At 44.5% G+C, this 19,625-nt stretch overlaps 1 non-coding gene and 1 pseudogene across 1 annotated transcript in view; both read right to left on the bottom strand.

The window, feature by feature from the left end:
• Positions 1–259: 259 nt before the first annotated feature.
• Positions 260–4,304, bottom strand: LOC140223410 (receptor kinase-like protein Xa21; annotated as a pseudogene).
• Positions 4,305–9,183: 4,879 nt separating this feature from the next.
• The window catches only part of LOC117865391 (uncharacterized), a 40,725-nt gene continuing 30,283 nt past the window's right edge, over positions 9,184–19,625 (bottom strand). Inside the window, exon 2 of the transcript XR_011898849.1 lies at positions 9,184–9,820. This is a non-coding gene — a transcript (uncharacterized protein). The remainder of the gene's footprint in view (positions 9,821–19,625) is intronic.

Below are 19,625 nucleotides of genomic sequence, written 5' to 3'. Positions count from 1 at the left end.
AGGAGTAGGCTTTACCTCTGTTTCCGTGTTGGAGTCACTTTCCTTGTCCTCCTTCTTGCTGTCGGTGTTGAGAGCCATGACACAGTACCCATCGCAAGTCTTGCCGGAAAAGAAGCAGAGGCTGTTGAAGCTCTTGCTGTCCTTCTTCTTTGCCTTGCAGTTGTTGTCCTCGTCACTTGAGCTTGAGTCAGTGTGGTCATCGGTGTCAGAGTTGACGTCGCTGAGAGAGGCGATGAAGGCGCACTTTGGTCTTCTTGCGCTACTCCTTCTCATGATCGGTGTATTTCTTCTTCTTCTTGGTGCCGTCCTTATTCTTGTACTTGTTGTGGTCGTACTTGATCTTGGACTTGTTCTTGTCGAGACAGTCGGCGGCGAAGTGACTTGGCTTGCCACAATTGAAGCAGTTGTTGTTGTTCCTTCGCCTATTCTTGTGGTTGTCATTGAAGCACATGAATCGCCTTATGATCAAGGCGAGCTCTTCATCATCAAGAACCTCCAGCTATTCCTCTGAAACAGAAACCAAAGAAGACAAGGCACACAACATAGAAGAAGAGTTACCCAAAGACTTAGGCTGTCCAGAGCCTGACATGAGAGCCATACTATTTGGATCAGTAGGACTCCCTTGTTTTGCTCGAAGCCTCTTGTCAACCTCCGTCAATTTCAGCTTGGCAAAGAGCTCATCAGTGGAAAGAGTCTTATAGTTTGTGGACTCGATGGTAGCATCAACCTTTGTACCCCACACGTCATGATCCAAAGCATGCAGGAGCTTCAAAGCTCTATCATGATTGGTGTAGGGCAAGTTGGTAGTGTTTGCTTTCATCTTGTTCACAATAGCAAGAAAACGTTGAAACAAGGCATCGGCAGACTCACCGGGCAAATGAACAAAGTTTTCATACTCACGTTGATAAGTCTCAAAGAGTCTTGCCTTCACCTGACAGTTTCCCTCATGGAAACTGTGAAGTCTGGACCAAATCTCATGAGCGAGAGACAGATCCTCAACTCGATCGAACTCAGCACGGCTCAGACTCACAAACAAGATATCAACTACCTTGTTGTTGGCATGATACTTATCTCTATCATCCTGAGTCAAGCGAATAGCAGGAATCGTATATCCCACATCCTGAGTGATCTCCCAAACCCTTGCTCCCTTACTATTAAGATGGGCTCTCATGCGAGTTTTCCAGTACCAATAATTAGAGCCATCAAAGTAAGGTGTAGCGGTCGAGGAAGAATGCTTAGGGGTCGCCATAATGGGTTTCAAAACTGATTAGGACATGGAGAAATCTTAACCAGCTCTGATACCAATTGAAGGACCGAAACAACAACCAGAGGGGGGTGAATGGGAGCCTCTAAAAGTTCTTTTGAAAACTTAGGCCTCTATCCCAAAATCAAACCCCAAATTCAAAACGAGCGGACGAGGAGAGATCCACGAGCCAACTAGGAGACTGGATGCCTATGGTAAAGACCAATAGACATAGCGGGATCCTCCGAGCCAAAACCTCAACACAAACACCTTGAAGACTGCACAGTCTCTAACGGTTCTGCGGACTACAGACGGACGGTCCGCAGCACAGGGGCGGACGGTCCGGCCCTGGCGAACGGTCCGAGACCTAGGGGCGAACGGTTCGCATGCTGTGAGACAAAACCCTCAAAACAAACCCACGAACACCAATTCACCTGAATCTTGATCAAATCAAAACCAACTGCCACAAAAATTGAACCAAGGCATTACAAGGCAGTAGGGAAGCTACTCCTAAGAAATCATCGCTCAAAGATTTGTCAATCAACAGGAAATTCAAATCTCGTGAAAAACACCACTTTTTCAACTTCGAAAATTGAATCGTCCCTATCTATGAACTCATGAGGTTTAAATCAAAATCCTTGGGTGGAAAGGTTCAACTCTCATCCTAGTTCATTTCAGATCAATCAGTTTGACTCAAAACTCCCCACGAATCACGAATCGAACAAAAAATGTGACAGAAGATAGAGAGATAGTAACAAGAACTTGAAGAACACAAATGGGAATTGCACAAAGAAATCATCTCCTAAATCCCTGAGGACACGAGGAGGTTAGGGCCTCCATTCTCACAACAAACTTCAGTTCAATATACGGATTCGGTGCTCAAATCATCTAAGGACCTCTAAAGAGAGAGACTAGAGAGAGAAAGAGACTAGACTCTAATCTAAGGATAATGAACTACTAAGAAAGAGGTGGAAGAGGTACTGAAATAACCAGCCCCCATCCCTATTTATAGTCCAGGATGAAAGACTAAACTACCCCTGCAACTACAACTAGGATAACTACCCACGTAGGGGCATTTTGGTCCAAGTTTTTCTGCGCTCATCGGACGGACACACCACCTTCAGGACTTTGCTTCGCCTCGATGCAAGCTTCACGATGATGCCATGGTGCCCTCCTTCTCGAAGCTTCGGCCGCACCAGGCTTACCCCCGGTTTTGAGGCCCAAACCGATAAACTTGCTTGCACGGTGGTTTTGAGGCCCAAACCACCCAAACTGTCTATCTTCGCTTTGCCGCAACACGACCTCCTCGATGTCGATGTGTGTCCGATCTCTGCCAAGCCGTTGATGCCTCCAAGTCTTTCTCTCCCGGCTCCCGAGCCGCCTACTCGACTCGCCTCCATCCCGCTTGACTCGACCGACGCTGTCTTCATCCCGCCATGTTCTCTTGCTCTTCCGTGCACCGTGTGGACCATCCATGGCTCTGCCCAGACTCTTCGGGTCCATCGGTCCAAGCCTACTCGCGTTCACCCTTCACCGCCCTTGGTCCATCGGCATGAACCTTTCGCTTGATCTTCACCGTATGCTGTTGGCCACCACAGCGCCTCCAACACCTGCACATCACAAGCTAAGAGCAACATCATTCCAACACAACGTTGTCTATCACTCATCATCCAAGGGTGACCACCATTGGTCCTCAACATCTCCAGGAAAAGCACTCCAAAACTATATACATCACCTCTAGTGGTGATCTTAGAGCCCATGTCGTACTCTGCAAAAGTGAATTTATTGTTTTAGGTTTAAGATAAACTGTATTTAGCATATATATGCAAAACAGCAAAAAGCAAAACTCACCGGGTCCATGTATCCTATTGTTCCTCCAACTTCGACCAGGATTTTTGGAACAATGAGGCCTGGAAATAGAAACTTTGTAGACCCAAAGTCACCAAGACGAGCGGTCATGTCGTTATCTAAAAGAATATTGCTTAGCTTCAAATCACAATGAGTTGTAACTTGATTATGGACATAAACCAGAGCAGAAGCCACATGAGTTGTAATGCATATCCTCTGGCCTAAGCTTAACACTCTCTTTAGCATATCGCTGTAGTACTTACAGTGCAACCATCTTTCAAGGCTTCCATTAACCAAAAATCCAACATGGAGCATAGAGTCACATGTCTCATTAAGTTACGACAACGTGTGCTTTGTAGTACCTCGCACTCAATAAAGTAACTCTCATATGTTGCAGGTTCATTCAAATTGAATACTTTGATGGTGACTAGGCTTTTGTCATACTTGAACCTACCAACATAAACTTATTGTATGGACTAAAGAGAAGCAATTGGTAGCTCTTAGGATGTCAGTGTATGATACCTTCTTTGGTGTCTCATTGTTGCTTGGTATAGTCTGCGCTTCTCTTCTATTTGGGTGGGCAATAAAATAGAACATACTCAACATGTCCTTCCACTGTGGAAATTCAAACACCCTTTGCTTCCAAAGAGTTACCAGAAACCACAATAATAAGAACAAAGATACAGCAACGAGTGGTATTCCTAGCAATGGCAACATCACATGGTTTTTTACTACAGATATCCCATCACAAATTGGTAGTGCTAGCTCGGAGGACCTAGAACATAGTCCCTTGTTCCCATCCAAAAATACAACAGTTCAATTTAGAAAGCCACCAGTAGGAATTGGCCCTTCCAAGTTGTTATAAGATAGATCGAGTTATTCTAACATAGCTAGGATCTCGAAGGATTCTGGGACAGTACCACCTAACTCATTTTGAGAAAGGTTAATATACTGGATGGTGAGTAAATTTCTGAAACTTGCAGGAATTTGTCCTGAAGTTTGTTCCCTTCCATTTGAAGGGATGATAGAGCAGAGAATGTTGGTGTATGTTGTAAATATAGTTAGAGTTAGGGACCAAAATGTAAAAATGGGAAAGAGATAAGATGGAGTACCTGAGAAGGATCGAGAGGATCGAGACAGCCAAATTTCCCACAAACGCTATTGTTCTTCTTCCTCCTATCTCATATCCAAAATTCCTCTCAAATCCACCCATTAATCCACAACATGGTATCAAGAACAGGTTAATCCTATGGATTCCTCTTCATTTTTGTCGATTTCATGGGAGATTGTTGTGTTGGTGAGCCACGATTTAGTACTCACAGTGGCTGTTTTGGGGCTGCTACTGTTCTTTGAATCAACCTCTTTAACCTTTGCCTGGAGGAGTGGAGGTGCCATAGTCATCATCCACACCAAGAGGCGTCGTCATCAGCAAGCTTGCTGGGTGCGAGGAAGTCGTCGTTCTTCCTCGATTTGGTCCATCTTACTATTGCTACAGTATGAGAGTTCATCCTGTGAGGTACTATTGCCTTGTTACTTTCTATAACTAGTTAAGGAGTATGGCAGATACTAGTGGAGCTAAGGCAATAGATCCTAGCATGGAGAAACTTTTTGAAATATTTAGCAAAATGTTTGAGCAGCAACAACAACTTAGGATACTTTCAGATGTTTTGAAATGCACAATTGAGCCTAACCCAGTCAAGCTATGTGGTCCAGATGGCTATATTAGCTGGGCTCGACATGCAAGATTAATTTTGAGCTCTCATGGATATGAAAGTTTGCTAGCCGCTAATGATGAAGAAGTGATGAAATGGGACTGTGCAACAAAACAACTCAATGATAAAGTACTTGTGTGGTTGTTGGGTAGTATGGAACCAGATATTCGCCAACAAGTTGAGTCAATGACCACAATTGCAGAGTTGTGGTCAGCTTTAGAAAATCAATTTGCTAGAAAGTCAAATAAGATGCAAGCCACTCGTATTATGCATGAGTTGTTACACTTGAAGCAAGGCTCTAAATCAGTAACAAAGTATGTAGGTAAGCTAAAGAAGCTATACAAAGACTTATATTAATATCATCCATTTGAACATGTTGACAAGAAGGATCTATCCATCCATCATACATGGTTCCAGTCATTTGTGAGCAAACTTTTTCTTGATGGTTTGAATGAAGAATTTGACCTCTATCGGCAGCTTATCTTCTCTAAGTTCGAATGGCCTACTCTTGATGAGAACCAAACTATCACATCCCAAAGTGGATGATTATAAAGCAGTTGATGCTAGTGCTACCTTATCTATAAAGAAGAGTTGCACATCTATTTCCCGAGGGGACCAAGAAAAATAAGGTGATTTGTGATCATTGTGGTGATAAGGGGCATACCATAGAGAAGTGTTTTAAGCTGCATGGTTTTCCACCTGGGTAGAAGAAAGGGGGGAAATCTCAACCAGGGGGAGTTCGAAGTGCTAACTAGAATTGAGCCAATCATACTACATATGAAAAGGAGCTTCCAGTGGTAGATGCTCAAGCTCTTGAGAAATACAACTCCAAGCTCAAGCTCTCTGAAGGCTCACCTTCCACTCAAGGTTCCTCTACTAATTCTAGTTACCATGCTACTTCCCAAGGTACAAAACCCGTTCAAGCCTACACACATAAACCTTGGATTATTGATTCTAGAGCTACTAACCATATGACATGATCATTCAATCTTTTCACTTCCTATACTCCTTGTTCAGGTAAGGATAAGGTGTGTGTAGTAGATGGATCCATGGTTCCTATAATAGGACGTGGATCTATTCGGTGCACCAAAACCCTATCCTTATCTCCACTTTTGCAGGTTCCTGATTTTCCTATTAACTTATTATCAATTAGCTCTATCACAAGATCCCTTAATTGTGGAGGTAGGTTTGATCCTTCTCATTGTGCTTTTCAGGAGCTAGGGATAGGGAGAATTCTTGACCATGCATAATGGACTCTATTATCTTGATGAAGGGAGTGATGAAGTTGCTTTTGCATCCAAGATGTCTCCATGTCAAGAATTATTATTACTTCACCGCAGGCTTAGACACCCCTCTTTTGCTGCTATGTCTCATAGTTATCCTTCACTTTTTAATGCATGTCCTAGGGAATCTCTTATTTGTGATGCATGTGAGTTTGCTAAACATACAAGAATTCCCTATCCTAGTTTGGGCCCAAGAAGTAATAAACCATTTGGTGTAATTCATTCTGATGTTTGGGGACCATGTGAGGTGCACTCTATTTTTGGACATAGATGGTTTGTGACTTTTACTGATGGGTTCAATAGGTATACTTGGCTTTATCTGTTGAAACACAAAATTGATATTTTTGTTATTTTCAAAGATTTGTATACACTCATTAAAAATAAGTTTGGCAACACTATTAAGGTCTTACACTCAGACAATGGTACGGAGTATGTTAACTAGGAGTTTGAACAATTCCTTGTTTCTAGTGGTATTGAACATCAAACAACATATGTTAACACTCTAGAGCAAAACGGTGTTGCTGAACGAAAAAATAGGCATTTACTTGAGGTTGCTTGTTCTCTTATGTTTACAATGAATGTTTCTAAGTTTCTTTGGACGGAAGTAGTGAAGACTGCAACATATCTAATTAATCGCATGCCTCTTTGAGTTCTTGACAATAAATCTCCTGCTGAGTTACTTTTAAATTCGAATGAATTTGTTGTTGCTTCGACGATCTTTGGATGTGTTTGCTTTGTTCATGACTACAGAAATGACCCTCGTGTTGTTAAATATGTGTTTGTTGGTTACTCTCCTACTCAAAAAGGTTATCGTTGTTCGTGTCCATCTGAACATCGTTTCATCGTAAGTATGGGTGTGACATTTCGAGAATATGAACATTATTATGAGCCAACCAATGATACTGGAATTACTCTTTCTCCACCTGAAGGGCAACAAAAGCGGGAGAGTAACAATGAAGGTATTCATATGGGCTCTATTCTTATTCCTCCTTCAGTTGGTTCCTATGGAAATAAGTCAGTTCATAGTTAGGGGGAGGTAATTAATACGATAGTGAGAGTGGGGCTGATAATTCTTGCTATGAAGATATATAGAGTACTTTGCCTTCTCAAAACAAAGAGTCTCTTATGCACGAGGATCCAGGTACCAACTCACAATCTCTTAGTCCTAATGCTTTATCTAGCACTCTAGAGCAAGGAGATAATCAACTGTCTACTCAGCCTCTACACCTATAGCCCTAAGAAAGCCAACTAGATCTACCAATATTCCAGCATTGACATTTCCAATTTTATCTCCTACAAGTGTTGTAGCCCATCCTTCTAGAGTTTTGTTGCATCTCTTGATTCTGTACCCATACCCACTAACTAAAAATTAGCTAAAGAGGATTCTAAGTGGAAGGAGGCAATGCTTGAAGAGATGAGAGCTTTGGAGAAGAATAGAACTTGGGACCTTGTGGATCTACTGCAAGGTAAGCAACCTGTCGGGTGCAAGTGGGTTTTCACCATTAAACATACACCTGAAGGGAAGGTTGATAGATACAAAGCCCATCTTGTGGCAAAAGGATACACCCAAACTTATGGGATTGACTATGATGAGACTTTTGCACCTGTTGCCAAGATGAATTCAGTAAGAACGCTCATATCTTGTGCTGTCAACTTGGACTGAGATATATACCAGATGGATGTTAAAAATGCTTTCCTTCATGGTGAGCTTCATGAAGAAGTATATATGCACATACCACCCGGCTTTGAAACAAGTCAAACAAATGGGAAAGTGCTTCATTTACGTCGATCTCTATATGGATTGAAGCAATCCCCTAGGGCTTGGTTTGATGGCTTTAGGCAATCAATGCTCAAAAGAGGCTTTCAAAGTAATGCTGAGTACATACTATTCTTTAAACGTGCTACAAGTAAGGTAGCAATTCTAATAGTGTATGTGGATGATATTGTCATTACTGGGGATGACATTGCTGAGATTGTCGATTTGAAGAAATATCTTGCTCAAGAGTTTGAAGTAAAGGATTTGGGGCGATTGAAATATTTTCTTCGCATTGAAATCTCCCATGGGCCAAAGGGGATGTTTCTATCTCAAAGAAAATATGTTTTGGATTTACTAAAGGAAACTGGAAGCTCGGATGTCGTCCTGCAACCACACCTATTGAGCAAAATCATCATTTAAGTAAAGATGTTGGAAGTCTAATGGATAAAGAATGTTATCAGAGACTGGTTGGAAGACTTATATATCTCTCTCATAGTCGACCTGATATTGCTTTTGCAGTAAGTGTGGTGAGTCAGTTTATGCATGATCCCAAGTCATCTCATATGGATGTTGTCTATCACATTATGAGGTATCTTAAGAGTAGCCCAGGGAGGGGTCTTTTATACACTAAACAAGGAAGCCTGCAAGTTGAATGCTATACCGATGCTGATTGGGCTAGTTCTATGGATGATAGACAATCAACTTCTAGGTATTGTACCTTCGTCAGAGGTAATCTAGTTGCATGGCGAAGTAAAAAAGCAAAGTGTTGTAGCACGGTCTACGGCCAAGGCAGAGTTTGGTGCTATGGCTCATGGTGTGCGTGAGCTGTTGTGGCTGCAGATTCTTCTAATTGAACTGAGATTGTTTGGGAGTGGGCCCTTGATGCTATATTGGGACAACAAAGCAGCTATTGATATAGCCAACAATCTTGTTCATCATGATGGAACCAAGCATATTGAGATCGATCATCACTTTATTAAGGAGAATTAGATAGAGGAACTATCTCGCTACCTCATGTAAAATCAGCTAGCAGGTAGCTGATATTTTGATGAAAGGGTTGCGTGAAAAGACTTTCTCTTCATTTAGTAGCAAGATGTGTCTATATGATGTCTTTGCCCCATCTTGAGGAGGAGTGTTGGTGTAGTAAATATAGTTAGAGTTAGGGACCAAAATGTAAAAATAGGAAAGAGATAAGATGGAGTACCTGAGAAGGATCGAGAGGATCGATCCAGCCAGTTTCCCCCAAACGCTACTATCCTTCTTCCTCCTCTCTCATATCAAAAATTACTCTCAAATCCACCAATTAATCCACAACAGAGCAGCCGCCAAGTGCATCAGGAATTACTTGTTAGAAACATTTAAAAGAACAGTATTTTGGAGATTGCCAATACCTTCCGGTATTTCCCCTGTGAGATTGTTATGTGAGAAGTCCACTCCGAGAGAAAGAGGAGGACCAGAAAACAGTTCTTCTGGTAAGGATCCATCAAGGCTGTTAGAGGACAAGTTTAGCTGAAGCAGCCCCAAGCAGCGACCTAAAGTACTAGGAATGTATCCACTTAAGTTGTTACCGTCGAGATAAAGGCTTCCCAATTCAGTATTGCTACCAATTGAGGAAGGGATTTGACCTGATAATTTGGTGTTGGATAGGTTTAGGATAAATAGGTTCTGTAGCTTCCCAATTGTAACAGGTATGCTTCCTGAGAGCAAATTGTTCTCCATGCTAAGCACAGTGAGATCAACAAGATTGCTTATCTCAACAGGTATGTATCCTGATATTTGGTTAGACCCAAGCAAAAGAAAGATTACCAACAGATCCAGGTAGGCTACCATTCAGCATATTTCCCTCCAAGGACAGTTTTGTCAGTTGGGCACAATTTGTTAGAGATTCAAGGAATTGCCAATATATCATATGCTTCTAGCTGATTCCTTCCTGAAAGAACTTGACGCAAACTTGAAACGACCCAAGTGGTGGAATACACTGCAGGAAGTTTTTTCTATAGGTGAATCGAAGCTCCAAATGTTACTACATCAAAAAGAAATTGTATTGTAATCATTGGAATGTAAACGAAAGGTGCCAAATTTGTAATAAAACAGAATCAAAGCTGCAGGACTGCTTGTGTGCTTGTGGCCGGTGGGGGCGTACAAGAATCTAGTCTGCCTACCTAGAGTCAAATTGATTCATTATTCCAATTTGCTGCCTCTGCGCATGGTCGATAGCTAAACATATAATGGCAACATGGCATAAAAGGTTGTTGATATGGGCACCGGATGGTGCCACTTTATTTGTTTTGTGATTTCATCCATTTTAGCTTGTAACCTCAATCTTATTTGCAAAATTGAGGCGGCTAATGCAAATCTGCAACACTTACCAATAAAAGGGTTCTACTCTCACCCGCCTCAAGTGGACGACGGGGCGCAACTTGCTGCAGGAAGCGGTGGTGGTGCCATCATCTAAAACATTTTCCTCCATTCCAAATTGTAGGTCATTTTAGTTTTTTAAATGTATAGTTTTTACTATGCACTTAGATATAGTGTGTGGCTAGATGCATAGTAATATTTATGAACCTAGAGAAGTTAGAACAACCTACAATTTGAAACGAAAGCAGTAGGTATGGAACCCTCCGGATTGTTGTTTTACATGTAATGTTATCGGTGGGTACCCGCTGCCCACATCCAAACCCATACCCACACTGTCTGGGGAGGGTATGGATTACCCATTTGTTGGTGGATATGGGTAGGGTAAGTAGATGATATTACCCACTTAATCCATAATACCCATTCTTAATTAAAATAGTTGTTGTCGTCTCTCTTCTCTATTGCTTGTTTGTTGCTCAACCGCTCTCTCTATTCTCAAGAACACCTCCTCTTTGTTCGCGCAGATGAATCTCTACCCTCATCTGATACCGTCATATGTCTTTACCAAGTTGTCCTCCCATGGTGGATTTGTTCCTCTTTCTAGCGGAACTTGCCCTCAATCTACACCTCTCTCTGAAGCTGCTCTGCACATGGAAACAAACACAACAACCATGAATGACCTCATCAAATTCCCTAAGGGAGCTGAGCACCATCATGAGAACTAGCACCGGCTGCTTCGGTCAGAGGGGCTGGAGGATGCCAAGAGCGGTGACTGGTGAGGGTGGCCTGCCACCGGTGCCGTCACGGACGGATGCGGTAGTAGCATCGGCATCGATGATGATATAAACCCACTAGGGTTGATTCTCGATCTTTCGATGAGAGAAGGGGGATAACTCGATTTGGGGATGGAGACGACATTCATGGTCTGACTACAACCATCCAAAGATGCTGCACCTTAGCAATTGATAGACCACCTCCAATGCTCATCGTGATCTTGTGGAGCACGATCAACCAAACCACTAGGATAATTTCTGCAAGCAATCGAGGAACAAGCAAGAACAAGTAAAACAAGAAACTCAATTGTAAATATGGAGATGAAAACTAATATGAACACACAAAGTTGAAGTTCTAAATTGAGTAGAATGGATGATCTAGTCGACACATGCGTCTACAAGGAAGTAGCAATGGCTAAACTTTCAACAAAACAAAACCCAATCTATTTGTGGTGTCTCTAATCCTTATTAATGCCTTGGAGAATGTAACAACTCTACCTTAATTAGGTGTAGTTAAACTTAAGAAAGTCATTAGTCTCTAAGTAGAGGAGGTGAAATGTCCAAGTTACTCTTAAAAAGCTCTTTTTGGAGTTAAATAGAAAACTTGAGTTTCTGTTTACCAACTTAAATTTTTGCCCAAATAAGAGTTGTAAAAATTTTAATTTCAAACAACTAATATTAATAACACTTTGTCTAATTTGGAGTGAGAGAAGGTCAAAAACCAGGATCAAAATAGGAGCACATTGAATTCCTACAAATGATCTACATCCTGAAATTTATGTTTTTCCTCAACTGTGCAACCTGTTATATCACCATTTTATATCTAACCTCAAGTCAGACCTTTAATATAAGTTGTAGTTCCTTGAGTGTGTTCCAACTTTGTTACACTGACCCAGGTCCAAATCTCAATCGAACTTGCTCAAAAACTTGGTCAAAATCGGGTAAAACAGTCAACTCAAACTACATGCATCCCAGCGCTAAGTGTGGAAACCATCCAGAGCGCGCATCTTGGCGATCCTGTTCCTCCTAAAATCTGAACTGAACTCAAGAAAAGTCCCTAATAGAAGTTGGAGTCCTAAGACAGAAGAACTTTTCATTCAATTACACCTTAGCCTCCTTCAAACAGGAAGCTACTCAAAATTTGAGCCAAAGTTGGCCAAAATGCTGAAAAACAGCAAAACCGGGATCTGCCTAAGTCCCCGGAGGCGAGTGTTCTGCCAAACTTTGCAACTCCATAGTTTCAAATTCATCTCATTTTCAAGAAAACCCCTTTTGTAAAGTTTGGAGCTGGATGTTTGGTCTACAAGTTTTACTTTTGGAGTTTCACGAGTTCTTTTGAAAAATTTGGAGAAAAAGGCCCCCAAAACCGGCCCTGTTTGATTGCCCCAAGGAGCACCCCGCCCCGCGCGCGCCCGAAGCGTGCCCGCACGTTCGCCCATGCACTGACCGCCGCGTGGCCTCCACCCACCAGCGAGCTCGCCATCGCCCAACTAGCTCCCACGACACGACTTCTCACGCACCCGGCTGCCTAGTAGGCTAGCGCACTTATCCCGCCCCTGGCGTCCCGCATCCCTTCGCCCCGCCCTGAGCAAGCTCCACCCGCCGGAGGATGCCACGCCGCTGTCTCGGACCGGCCAATCTCCGACCGCCTATCGCCACCCGAACAACGACTGCACGAGCGCCTCGCTCCGCCAACCCACAACCGTGGCAAAGCCGCGCTTGCACGACTCGTTTCCCCCAAGGCCAATGACCGGGAGATCCTATCCTGCGGTCTCCGCGCCCCGGCCAATGGTGCCGCCACCAATGGAGCTCCGGCCTGCAGCCCACTAAGCCCTTCGATCCTATCCACCCGTGCCCAAAGCTCTGCCTCACTCCCCTGCTTCTCCCTAGCCCTATAAAAGGACTTATGGTGCCGCCTACGCCGCCCTCCGCCACTTCCAGCGCCGCCGCTCCCCTGTTTTTCTAGCGCCGCCTCTCGGGCCTCCCATGGAGCCCATACCTCCGCGCCGTCCCGCACCTCGCTGTCACCACTGCTTGCTCTACCGCACCACCATGCATGTCCCTGAGCTGCCTGTTGCCCTCCTGGAGCCCCGCCATCACCGGAACTCCACCGGGACCCTACCGCCGAAGTTGCCTTTCGTCCCCAAGCCGTTCCACCGTTGTCGAGCCTGCTCCACCACCCTAACTGCCGCCAATCGACCCTAGGTGAGCCCACGCTCCTCCCCGGTAACTTGTTGCCCTAGCCTGAGCCTCACATCGCCGAAATCGGGCAAAGATCACTGCTGGCCGCCGCGAGGACCTCTCTGTGTCTTTTACCTTCTTTCAGGGTCCTTAGCGCAAGAACTAGGGACCCCTGCACATTTAAACCTTAGACATGAGGGTTAGTTTGTAAGTTTTTTTAGGTTTATTGTTTTAAATCGACAGAAAATAGGATAAAGTTTGTAAATGCACCATAAATCGTAGAAAAATCAGAAAAATGTCAAACCAATTTTATTGAACACAGTGAACTGTCTAGTTTCATACAAAAATAATCTTACCCATATTACTATTGGAAATAATACCCGATGGTTTTATTTCTTGCTTAGGCCTTTTAAATCATAGTAAATCGAAGAAAAATGCTAAAAAGGTAAATCCAAACCTGTGGTGTATGTTTCAGTGAGTAGAAGCTCAGAAAAATACTTAGGGCTCTGGAGTAGAACTTTAAATAACTGTTTTAACCTTATATTTAAAATCTAGGGTTAAATCTTTGTTTTTGCATAAGTTTTAATCCAGAGCTGAGAAAAATGTAAAACCACTTGGAGTAGCTTAGTTTGGAAGTGTAGTTTGTGGAAAAAAATATGGACTATGGTCAGAAATAGAAAGAAACCCACCTTCCTTTATAGAGCAAGATAAATAGGAGAAAAATATGGGAAATAGATGTCCTTCTCTAAAAATCTTGACAAATTCACCAAAGTCTTTGTAACACGCCTTCAATCTACTGTTAATGTTACAACCTCATAATCACTATAGGTTTAGAGATAAAAATAGTTAAGTGCATGTTGCCCTTGGTGGCAATATACTTTTAATTCTTTATGTGATAATCCATTGGATCCCAAATTTTTTACAGTAACTCATTGATAAAAACATTCAGAAGTAAATAACTCTCCAAATGAACCTCGAACAACCCTAAAAGTAACCCCACCTTCCTTTTGAATACTCTAAGTTGTAAGAATCCTATATATGTACACAATCACCATCAAAGTCAACCTCGAGTTTCGACCATAACACACCTTACTTCGTGAAGTTATGAAAGTTTAAAACCTTGTTTAGGTGAATATGGCCGAAATGCAACTTTCGTTCTAGCATGAGTCATGTCTTGCATCCTTCATACAAAGCTTGGAAAATCTGAACTCTTTGCATGTGCATATCGTGTACAAGCTATTATCGCTGACGGAACCTACGAGCTCCACCCTACGCTGGTAGAGGAACCTGTCGCAGAGCTACATCACGTGGAAGTTGAGCCCAAGCTAGATCAAGACCCCAAAGACCCGCTAACTTTTCCTTAAGGCAAGACCCGGAGCATATCCCGGTTTTCTAAACTTCTACAATGAATTAGGTTGATTATGATTGTGCATTTAAGTTACTAGGCGTTGTCTGAAACCTTAGATGCATGAACTTAGTACCTTTTTGATCTGAACACTAACATGATAAGTTGTGTAGATGCAATGCTTAATAGGACACGGTAAAAGTTGAGTGATTTCCTGTCACTCGCGAGTAATAGGAGTTTGTTATTTACTTATGTTACAACCATAAGGATGACGGACGGGACCGGGAATGGTTCCGATATGTTGGTTTGCCCCGTCTGTCTAGTAATGAACTTACTATGGTCAAAACGTGTCGGTGTTTGTAACATCCGCAGAAATCACCAACTAAAATCACCCGTTAAAATTGCCTTTAAAATCTTTCTACCGCTGAGCTCCCGGAATTCCGAAACCTTCCCGGCGATTTCGCCGTCCCGACACCCATGCCGACCCCCCCACCTATCTTTTACCTGTGCCCGTAAATCTCGCCGCGTGCCGTCGTCAGACCGCCGCGCGCGTGCTCCGACCACGTGCCGCAATTGCCGCCGGTCCCTCTCTTTTCCTTTCTCTTTTTCCCTCCCCTTTTGCTTTTCTTTTTCCTCCTTTCTTCCTCCTTCTTCTTTCTTCTTCCTCCTTCCTCCTTCTCTCTCCTCCTTCTCACTTTCTTCTTCCTAGCATCCGCACAACCGGCCCCAGCTCCTTAACTCCCCCGGCGCCACCCCCCTATTGGCGCCACGCCGCTCAGCCTCCGCGCGCCAGGGGCCTGCCGCCCGGCCCGGCGCCGACCACGCCGCCGCCTCCCTCGGGCCGCGCGCCCGACCCGGCCCCCGGTCGCCTGCGCCGCCCGCTCCGGCGTCCGGCCGCCCCGGCCCCGCACGCCGCCCCTCCTGCACGCCGCCTCGGCCCCGCTCCACGCCGCCGGCCCCTACCTCCCCGCTCCCGGCCCCTACCTCCCCGCCACGGCACGCCACCGGTGCCGTGCCACCGGCCGCCGCCAGCCCTTGCCGGTCCCCTACCGCCGGCGCCCTCCCCGCCGCCTATAAAAGCAGCCCGGCTCCCTACCCTCCACTCACCAACACCACCACGCACCTCTCCCCTGCTCCCAGCCACCGCCGCCGCCAGCAAGCCGCCGCCCGTGCTCCTCCGCCCGGGGACCGCCGCCACCCGAACACCACCGGCCGCCCTCCCCCACCTTCAAGTTCGCACGGTAATGGGCAAGATGGAGCCCCAAAATGGAGCCCCCTTCCTCTCCCTCCGCCGCCCCGTCCCTCGGCCGCCGCCGGCGCAGCCCGGCCGGCCGGCCGCCGCCGCACCCCCCATTCCTCACTTCCTCTCTCTCTTCCTGGAAGAAGAAAGGGAAAATTTCCCAAAATTTCGATCTGACCCTCACTTTCTCCCAAATTACAAACAGGTCCTCCCACCACTCTCATAAAGCTATTCGCGGATAAGCCCCTCCACCTCCAAAAGTATTTGCAAACAGGTCCCTGGTTTATTACAAATCGGTCCTAAACCTCCTGTTAAGCCCCTAATCCATGTTTAACCCATCATTTCATGCGCCAAACTTCCTCCAATTAATCCCAAATTTCACCACGTCATCCTCCAAAATACTTTCGCCGATCCATATCCAAATTTCCCAAAAATAATCCTTCTACCTATTTTCCGTTCACGTTTTCTGTTCGGAGCTCACGGTTAAAAACTGATCTTTCTTTTATTTATTTGTGTGTCTATTTGTGTGTGCCGTAGATCGCGGATTGCCCGAGGAGGAGCCCGAGGAGGAGTTTGACCGCGAGCCCAAGCCCGAGGACCAGTACCGCGAGACGGAACCCCTGGAAGGCTTTGAAGACGGCAAGTCCAATCTCACCCTTTGATGCATACTTAATACCTAGTTTTTCAAACACAACCTATTGGCCTATTTTATAAAATACACATTGTTTTATTGCAAAACATGGTTGGATAGCCACCCCTTGATTGTTATGAACGTTCCTTGTTGTCCTATGCTTATCTCTAAATATGACTTGCTCTGTTTAGATGATAACCACTGCTAGAACGCTTAGGAATTTGTTACACAACTCCAATCATTATTACAATGGCTTACTTGGAGAATAGATGTGTGTGTGTGTTCAATTGGGAAAATGGTTTTCTGGGTTCAAAGGAAAGGAATGTGTAGACGGGATGGATGGGCGTTTCTTGTGTGAAATGCCAGATTGTTGTGCTCGTACCTTAGTGGTTGAGCAAAGTTGGGAGATATCCATCTTGTCTTGATTAAGGACCGAGTTGATGTGTCATCTTGCCTAATTCAACCATCGTGCAACCACTCGACCGTTGTATGGGCAACTGCTTAGCATAAATCCCACTAGTTGAATTGTTAGTCCTCAGGGGTGCTGGTCAGCAACGGGAGCCCATGGAAAAGGAGTAAGATCTTGGTGACTTAGGTCCCGGTTACGGTCTCGTGGACGAGCCGTAAACCCCTTGGGTGCTTCCGTAAGGACTAGCCAGTCTTAGCTAAGGTGGGTAATGGCTTTGTTAGGATCCGCACCGGCACTAAGGTGATCGTGCTGCGGTACCCTACTTGTGGGGAAAGTGTACAACCTCTGCAGAGTTAAAACCTATCCGGGTAGCCATGTTCACGGCATTGGACGAGTTACGGCTTGGTCACATAACTAGCACTTGGGCATGGATGGTGTGTGTGTGTGTGGGTGGGTAGAAATTTTGGAAGAGTCCGGCAGTTGTGCCGTGCGCTATGGCAGACGGGGAGTCCGATAGCGTTAAAAACTTGGATCCTTTGTGTAGGATCAACCCCACTCCTTGCTCGGTTACTAAAGAAAGGTCTTATAAAAATTTATTTGAAAACGAGCCCGTGCATGTGTTGAAAAACCTGGCTTTATTGCAATTAAACTCTAGCCTATCCTAGTTGTATCCTGTGCATATACTTGTTTGTATCCCCCTCTGTGGATGGGGTTGGACTTGTTGAGTACGTTCGTACTCACCCTTGCTTCGTTGCTACAGAGGAAGACCCGGACTTCATCGCCGAGGACCTTGAGTAGAGGTTGTGTCCGCACCCAACGCTGCCTGTGGTGTTGGCCTTTCCAAGATGCTGCTGCTACCGTGTAGTCCCGAGTGCTGTCTTTTGGCAATCGCTTGGTTAGCCGCTGTTCTTTATTTACTTCTTATCGCTGCGTGGCTTTGATGCCTACTCCCTCGGGAGTTGTACGGTAACTGAATTATCTGTCGAATAAATGTGCTATCATCCTCCTGGCACTGATATTTGTATCACATTTAGTCTCTACTAATGTGGGGACGCTTCAGCGTTCATGATCAAGTGTTTGAAAGTACTAATCTCATACCTAGTATGGGATAGGGAAGCATAGTACCTGATTGAACTAGGGCGTGGCTTATACTCCTGCTGTCCTTGGAACGTCGTTCCCATGGTGCATCATGTGGGTGCAAGTGCGGTCACAGTACGGCAAGAGGCCGGGACTATGGAGCATTGCATGCCAAAGGAAGTTTGGACCTCACACGTGACTAAGGGATCGATGGGGACGGCTGACAAATGAAGCGACCCTTCGTGGTACACGGATGTCATGAGATTAGGTTCGCCATGCATGATTAATAAATTCGAATTGATTCGTCTGCCTCTCATAGTTTGGGACTGCTTGATCGCTATTCTGCACTAAGTAAAGATGGAATGTGATGATATTAATCTTGATGCTTGATCTTTAATTGTTTGGAAACAATGCTTGCTTAGCATAAGTTGCTAATCTAGATTGGTTAATGTACTTAGAACTTGAGCTAAAATATTGAAAATAAGGACCAACTTTAGGTGCTTTTGACAAAACAAACCCACAGCCAAAAAGCCTTGCATGTCTAGAAGTTGGTGAAATAGTTATCACCTGTCGGGTCAGTCTTGCTGAGTATTAGTTGCTCAGCCTTACTTGTGGCATAACTTTCAGGTAATGTCGATAGTTTGGCTGTTGGTACCACTTGGCCTACCCAGCTCCCTCCGGGCTGGACAGTCGAGTGGGATCCCTCCTCGGACGGCGAGGGCAGGGGTCATTGATGTCATGATTGGCTTTATCATGATATTGTTTATCGACGTTTAGCTTCCGTTGTTTTACATCTTTGGTGTTTACAACCTTGCAAACTTGTTTGAATTTTCAAAAACTCTAAGGTAATAAATTGTTGAACTATGTTAATTTGATGGGAATATTGTAATCTTTGTACCCACTCACCTTCATGTGAGCAATGCTTCTCGATCCTGAGTAAGTGGTTTATCGGATGAAATCTGACGGATGACCAAGTTGGCTTGGTTAAAGTGCGTGATCGCGTGTTAGGCGACTTGAGTGCATTTTAGTCAAGTTAATTTGGGCGATTCTGCCACAGCTGGCATCAGAGCTTGAAGCATGGTACAGAGAACAATAGACCTTAAACACCTTTTTCTGAATAAAACTTGCAAAAACTGGTTTGAAAAATTCATAAGTTCGTTAAGGATGAACTTAGTGCGAGAAGCCCTAGGGAATTTTTTGTGATATTTTAGGTGGCTAGTAACTATTGGTTAATTATACTGACTTTCAGCACTTGCGCCCACATTTATCATACATGTGCAGAGTTTCACATCGCGAGTATGCGAAGAGTGATAGGAATTCGATTACAACGAGCCTATCATCACGGTTGTTTTCGCCCACGTTTGTTACACATGCGCAGGTTCCGTATGTTAGATCATGCGAAGGATGGTATGGTTCGATTCCAATGAGCCTATCATCACGGTTGTTCGCCCATGTCTATTATACGTGCGCAAGATTCCGCATCACGAGTATGCGAAGGGTTATAGAGTTATATTCCAAGGAACCTATTTCCAAGGTTGTTGCGCTGTCTATGCAGCGTTAAACGCATGGGTGCCATTTCTATAGCGAACGGTAATGATTGTGAACGTTTTCGTGAGTGCTGCCACGAAAGGTACAAAATGTGGTGTGATTTTCTGCAGGTACACTAACCACGTTTGCATACGAAGTGGTGATTAGCGATTCGACTAGCTATTATAGTGAGAGCCGTATTGTTGCCTTGCCATCGACACTAACTACGTAAGACCAAAGCTTTT

The sequence above is a fragment of the Setaria viridis genome, chromosome 7 (genome assembly GCF_005286985.2).
Source record: "Setaria viridis chromosome 7, Setaria_viridis_v4.0, whole genome shotgun sequence".
NCBI classification, from domain to species: domain Eukaryota; kingdom Viridiplantae; phylum Streptophyta; class Magnoliopsida; order Poales; family Poaceae; genus Setaria; species Setaria viridis.
This window is presented reverse-complemented; position numbering and strand designations above follow the sequence as displayed.